The sequence below is a fragment of the Gasterosteus aculeatus genome, unplaced genomic scaffold, assembly GCF_964276395.1.
Source record: "Gasterosteus aculeatus unplaced genomic scaffold, fGasAcu3.hap1.1 HAP1_SCAFFOLD_30, whole genome shotgun sequence".
Taxonomy (NCBI): domain Eukaryota; kingdom Metazoa; phylum Chordata; class Actinopteri; order Perciformes; family Gasterosteidae; genus Gasterosteus; species Gasterosteus aculeatus.
The window spans coordinates 152,501-160,000 of NW_027554888.1; positions in this window are offsets into that span (position 1 = coordinate 152,501).

Sequence of the window (7,500 nt, forward strand, 5' to 3'; positions counted from 1 at the left end):
GATAAAGAGTCCCCCCAGGAATAGTGTCTGTTTCCCGGGGAGCAGTCGTGGGGGGGGAGGGTTCCCTCTGTCTCCCTCCGGTGGGAGAGGTCGGTATTGCAGGTGCGGATATTTAAAACGGACAAGTTCTGACTGAATATGCTATGTGAACACTTGTGAAATTGGGGATGGTGTGTTGGGGCAGGGGGGGTCTGGTAGAAGGCCCCCCCAGGAATAGTGTCTCTTTCCCGGGCAGCAGTCCCTTTTAGTTAAGGGGAGTCTGATAAAGAGTCCCCCCAGGAATAGTGTCTGTTTCTCGGGGAGCAGTCGTGGGGGGGGAGGGTTCCCTCTGTCTCCCTCCGGTGGGAGAGGTCGGTATTGCAGGTGTGGGTGTTTGAAACGGACAAGTTGTGACTGAATATGCTATGTGAAATTGGGGATGGTGTGTTGGGGCAGGGGGGGTCTGGTAGAAGGCCCCCCCAGGAATAGTGTCTCTTTCCCGGGCAGCAGTCCCTTTTAGTTAAGGGGAGTCTGATAAAGAGTCCCCCCAGGAATAGTGTCTCTCACCCGGGCAGCAGTCAGGGTGGAAGGCGCCCTCTGTCTCCCTCCGGTGGGAGAGGTCGGTATTGCAGGTGTGGTGTGCGGCATGGAGCGGAACCCGGGCTCTGGCGTCCTTTTCCGGGTTCAATTCGGCCGTTGTGGGCCTCTGGAGGTGTTTGTGGAGCTCATCCGGGCTCTGGGGGTGTCTGGTAAAGAGATCCGGGTTCTGGCGTCTTTTTCCGGGTTCAATTCGGCCGTTGTGGGCCTCTGGAGGTGTTTGGGTCCGAGTTCCGGGCTCTGGGGGTGTCTGGTAAAGAGATCCGGGTTCTGGCGTCTTTTTCCGGGTCCAATTCGGCCGTTGTGGGCCTCTGGAGGTGTTTGGGTCCGAGTTCCGGGCTCTGGGGGTGTCTGGTAAAGAGATCCGGGTTCTGGCGTCTTTTTCCGGGTTCAATTCGGCCGTTGTGGGCCTCTGGAGGTGTTTGGGTCCGAGTTCCGGGCTCTGGGGGTGTCTGGTAAAGAGATCCGGGTTCTGGCGTCTTTTTCCGGGTTCAATTCGGCCGTTGTGGGCCTCTGGAGGTGTTTGGGTCCGTGTTCCGGGCTCTGGGGGTGTTTGGTAAAGAGATCCGGGTTCTGGCGTCTTTTTCCGGGTTCAATTCGGCCGTTGTGGGCCTCTGGAGGTGTTTGGGTCCGTGTTCCGGGCTCTGGGGGTGTTTGGTAAAGAGATCCGGGTTCTGGCGTCTTTTTCCGGGTCCAATTCGGCCGTTGTGGGCCTCTGGAGGTGTTTGTGGAGCTCATCCGGGCTCTGGGGGTGTCTGGTAAAGAGATCCGGGTTCTGGCGTCTTTTTCCGGGTCCAATTCGGCCGTTGTGGGCCTCTGGAGGTGTTTGGGTCCGAGTTCCGGGCTCTGGGGGTGTCTGGTAAAGAGATCCGGGTTCTGGCGTCTTTTTCCGGGTTCAATTCGGCCGTTGTGGGCCTCTGGAGGTGTTTGGGTCCGAGTTCCGGGCTCTGGGGGTGTCTGGTAAAGAGATCCGGGTTCTGGCGTCTTTTTCCGGGTCCAATTCGGCCGTTGTGGGCCTCTGGAGGTGTTTGGGTCCGAGTTCCGGGCTCTGGGGGTGTCTGGTAAAGAGATCCGGGTTCTGGCGTCTTTTTCCGGGTTCAATTCGGCCGTTGTGGGCCTCTGGAGGTGTTTGGGTCCGAGTTCCGGGCTCTGGGGGTGTCTGGTAAAGAGATCCGGGTTCTGGCGTCTTTTTCCGGGTCCAATTCGGCCGTTGTGGGCCTCTGGAGGTGTTTGGGTCCGAGTTCCGGGCTCTGGGGGTGTCTGGTAAAGAGATCCGGGTTCTGGCGTCTTTTTCCTGGCTTAATTCGGCCGTTGTGGGCCCCTGGAGGTGTTTGCGGACCTCCGCGGGTGAAATAATGGAAAAAAAAAAAAGTTAAAGTTTCCAGTCGGGACTATGTGGAGCGAAAAAAACCCGGACTTTTTTGGCTCCGTCAGAAACTAAGTAAAAGTCGGAATATGTGAAGGAAAGCCCAGAAAATGCCTGGGCTTTTTTAGATCGCTTCGATAAATTTTTTTTTAGCTCACATCACTGGGCCACCAGGTCGCAGATTTCAGAAACCTGGTTTTCGGAAACAGAGATCTCCAGGACAGGGCCCCGAGCTTCGGGGGGAGCGTTCCCCAGCTGGACCTAAGCATAGTGGGCCAGGCCCCGGGCGGAAAGACGCTCCTGGAGCCGAGATACAGGGGTGGCTCCCCGCGCGACTTACCCGATTTCGGAGCACTATTTTCGGACAGTGATGGCAGAGCAGTGGGTGTACCGGATGGAGGAAAATAACAGCTCCAGAGAGCGGCAGAGACCAGACCATGACCCAGAACGGCACACTGTTCCCGGACAGTGATGGCAGACCAGCAGGTGTACCCCATGGATGAATAAAGAGTTCCAGAGAGCGGCAGAACCCAGACCATGACCCAGAACGGCACACTGTTCCCGGACAGTGATGACAGAACAGCAGGTGTACCGCATGGATGAATACACAGTTCCAGAGAGCGGCAGAACCCAGACCATGACCCAGAACGGCACACTGTTCCCGGACAGTGATGGCAGACCAGCAGGTGTACCCCATGGATGAATAAAGAGTTCCAGAGAGTTCCAGAGAGCGGCAGAGACCAGACCAAGTCCCAGAACGACACACTATTCCCGGACAGTGATGGCAGAACAGCAGGTGTACCGCATGGATGAATAAAGAGCTCCAGAGAGCGGCAGAACCCAGACCAAGTCCCAGAAAGACACACTATTCCCGGACAGTGATGGCAGAACAGCAGGTGTACCGCATGGATGAATAAAGAGTTCCAGAGAGCGGCAGAGACCAGACCAAGTCCCAGAACGACACACTATTCCCGGACAGTGATGGCAGAACAGCAGGTGCAGTGGATGGATGAATAAAGAGCTCCAGAGAGCGGCAGAGACCAGACCAAGTCCCAGAAAGACACACTATTCCCGGACAGTGATGGCAGAACAGCAGGTGTACCCCATGGATGAATAAACAGCTCCAGAGAGCGGCAGAACCCAGACCAAGTCCCAGAACGACACACTGTTCCCGGACAGTGATGGCAGACCAGCAGGTGTACCGCATGGATGAATAAAGAGTTCCAGAGAGCGGCAGAGACCAGACCAAGTCCCAGAACGGCACACTGTTCCCGGACAGTGATGGCAGAACGGCAGGTGTACCGCATGGATGAATAAAGAGTTCCAGAGAGCGTGATATCCCAGACCATGACCCAGAACGACACACTATTCCCGGACAGTGATGGCAGAACAGCAGGTGTACCGCATGGATGAATAAAGAGCTCCAGAGAGCGGCAGAGACCAGACCATGACCCAGAACGGCACACTGTTCCCGGACAGTGATGGCAGACCAGCAGGTGTACCGCATGGATGAATACAGAGCTCCAGAGAGCGGCAGAGACCAGACCAAGTCCCAGAACGGCACACTGTTCCCGGACAGTGATGGCAGAACGGCAGGTGTACCGCATGGATGAATAAAGAGTTCCAGAGAGCGTGATATCCCAGACCATGACCCAGAACGACACACTATTCCCGGACAGTGATGGCAGAACAGCAGGTGTACCGCATGGATGAATAAAGAGTTCCAGAGAGCGGCAGAGACCAGACCAAGTCCCAGAACGGCACACTGTTCCCGGACAGTGATGGCAGAACGGCAGGTGTACCGCATGGATGAATAAAGAGTTCCAGAGAGCGTGATATCCCAGACCATGACCCAGAACGGCACACTGTTCCCGGACAGTGATGGCAGACCAGCAGGTGTACCCCATGGATGAATAAAGAGTTCCAGAGAGCGGCAGAGACCAGACCAAGTCCCAGAACGACACACTATTCCCGGACAGTGATGGCAGAACAGCAGGTGTACCGCATGGATGAATACACAGTTCCAGAGAGCGGGAGATCCCGGCCGATGTCCGATGACGAAGCACTGTATGGGACACTTTGAAGGAAGGGTCGGTCTCCTGGATGAAAAGAACTTTAATTTTCTGACTTAAAATACGGAGTTAAAGTTTCCAGTCGGGACGATAAGGAGGGCAAAAAAACCCGGACTTTTTTGGCTCCGTCAGAAACTAAGTAAAAGTCGGACTATGTGAAGGAAAGCTCAGAAAATGCCTGGAGAATTTTGAGCGGACCGGAAAAAAAAAGTTCCAGCCGACATCACTGGGCCACCAGGTCGCAGATTCCTGAAACCCGGTTTTTAGAAACATAGGCCTCCAGTCGTGAAGACCGGCGTTTGTGCGGTTCGGATCCGACTCAGACCTCAGTATTTTCGGACACCCTCGGACAGTGGCGGGGGTGGAAGAACCGGAGCCTCATGCAGAACTGGCTGTCGGGGAGCAAGCGGACGCTGCCCCGGCAGGAGGCATCATTCCGGGCACTGTGGCTGATCGGTAGCTTTCGTGGATGGATGACTGAGCGAACGAACGAGATGACGGCGGTGCGTCCTGGCTGATGTCCCAGTACGGGGCACTATTCTCGGATGCTGATGTCAGAACAGCAGGTGCAGTGGATGGATGAACACACAGTTCCAGACAGCGGGAGATCCCAGACCATGTCCCAGAACGGCACACCATTCTCGGATGCTGATGTCAGAACAGCAGGTGTAACGCATGGATGAATACAGAGTTCCAGAGAGCGGCAGAGACCAGACCATGTCCCTGTACGGGACACTATTCTCGGATGCTGATGGAAGAACAGCAGGTGCAGTGGACGGATGAACACACAGTTCCATAGAGCGGCAGAACCCAGACCATGTCCCAGAACGGGACACTATTCTCGGATGCTGATGTCAGAACAGCAGGTGCAGCGGACGGACTAATACACAGTTCCAGAGAGCGGTATTTCACGACAGATATCCGATGATGAAGCGCTATTGTCGGACACTGATGGCAGAACAGCAGGTGCACTGGATGAAGGAAATAAACAGAACATAGTTCCAGAGAGCGTGATATCCCAGACCAAGTCCCAGAATGGCGCGCTATTGTCGGACACTGATGGCAGAACAGCAGGTGCACTGGATGAAGGAAATAAACAGAACATAGTTCCAGAGAGCGTGATATCCCAGACCAAGTCCCAGAACGGCCCACTATTCCCGGACACTCATCTACTTAAAATCTCCCTGATTACCTGCCAGAACAGAGCAGATCCAGAGAGCGGTATTTCACGGCAGATATCCGATGATGAAGCGCTATTGTCGGACACTGATGGCAGAACAGCAGGTGCACTGGATGAAGGAAATGAACAGAACATAGTTCCAGAGAGCGGGATATGCGAGACCATGTCCCAGTACGGGACACTATTCTCGGATGCTGATGTCAGAACAGCAGGTGCAGTGGATGGATGAAATAAACAGTTCCAGAGAGCGTGAGATCCCGGCTGATATCCGATGAAGAAGCACTGTTCACGGACACTGATGGCAGAACAGCAGGTGCAGCGGATGGATGAAATAAACAGTTCCATGGAGCGGTATTTCCCGACAGATATCCGATGACGAAGGACCACTTGGGACGCTTTGAAGGAAGGGTCGGTCTCCTGGATGAAAAGGACTTTAATTTTCTGACTTAAAAAAAAAGTTAAAGTTTCCAGTCGGGACGATAAGGAGGGCAAAAAAACCCGGACTTTTTTGGCTCCGTCAGAAACTAAGTAAAAGTCGGAATATGTGGCGCAAAGCCCTAAAATCCCCTGGAGAATTTTGAGCGGACCGGAAAAAAAAAGTTCCAGCTGACATCACTGGGCCACCAGGTCGCAGATTTCAGAAACCTGGTTTTTGGAAACACAGGGCTCCAGGGCTGAGACCCGGGCTTCGTGGGGAGCGTTCCCCAGCTGGGCCTAAGCATCTTCGGACAACTTTGGGCGGAAAAGCGGGTTCGGGAACCGGGATATGGGGCGGGTTACGCGGCGTGACCTGCCCGAGTGCAGTGCACTATTCCCGGACACTCATCTACTTAAAATCCCCCTGATTACCTGCCAGAACAGAGCAGATCCAGAGAGCGGTATTTCACGGCAGCTATCCGATGATGAAGCGCTGTTGTCGGACACTGATGGCAGAACAGCAGGTGCAGTGGATGAAGGAAATAATCAGAACACAGTTCCAGAGAGCGGGATATGCCAGACCATGTCCCAGTACGGGACACTATTCTCGGATGCTGATGCCAGAACAGCAGGTGCAGTGGATGAAGGAAATAAACAGAACACAGTTCCAGAGAGCGGGAGATCCCAGACCATGTCCCAGTACGGGACACTATTCTCGGATGCTGATGCCAGAACAGCAGGTGCAGTGGATGAAGGAAATAAACAGAACACAGTTCCATGGAGCGGGAGATCCCAGACCATGTCCCAGTACGGGACACTATTCTCGGATGCTGATGCCAGAACAGCAGGTGCAGTGGATGAAGGAAATAAACAGAACACAGTTCCATGGAGCGGGAGATCCCAGACCATGTCCCAGTACGGGACACTATTTTCGGATGCTGATGTCAGAACAGCAGGTGCAGTGGATGAAGGAAATAATCAGAACACAGTTCCAGAGAGCGGGATATGCCAGACCATGTCCCAGTACGACACACTATTCTCGGATGCTGATGTCAGAACAGCAGGTGCAGTGGATGAAGGAAATAATCAGAACATAGTTCCAGAGAGCGGGATATGCCAGACCATGTCCCAGTACGGGACACTATTCTCGGATGCTGATGCCAGAACAGCAGGTGCAGTGGATGAAGGAAATAAACAGAACACAGTTCCATGGAGCGGGAGATCCCAGACCATGTCCCAGTACGGGACACTATTCTCGGATGCTGATGTCAGAACAGCAGGTGCAGTGGATGAAGGAAATAAACAGAACACAGTTCCATGGAGCGGGAGATCCCAGACCATGTCCCAGTACGGGACACTATTCTCGGATGCTGATGTCAGAACAGCAGGTGCAGTGGATGAAGGAAATAAACAGAACACAGTTCCATGGAGCGGGAGATCCCAGACCATGTCCCAGTACGGGACACTATTCTCGGATGCTGATGTCAGAACAGCAGGTGCAGTGGATGGATGAAATAAACAGAACACAGTTCCATGGAGCGGGAGATCCCAGACCATGTCCCAGTACGGGACACTATTCTCGGATGCTGATGTCAGAACAGCAGGTGCAGTGGATGAAGGAAATAATCAGAACACAGTTCCAGAGAGCGGGATATGCCAGACCATGTCCCAGTACGGGACACTATTCTCGGATGCTGATGTCAGAACAGCAGGTGCAGTGGATGAAGGAAATAATCAGAACATAGTTCCAGAGAGCGGGATATCCCAGACCATGTCCCAGTACGGGACACTATTCTCGGATGCTGATGTCAGAACAGCAGGTGCAGTGGATGGATGAATTAAACAGTTCCAGAGAGCGTGATATCCCGGCAGTTATCCGATGAAGAAGC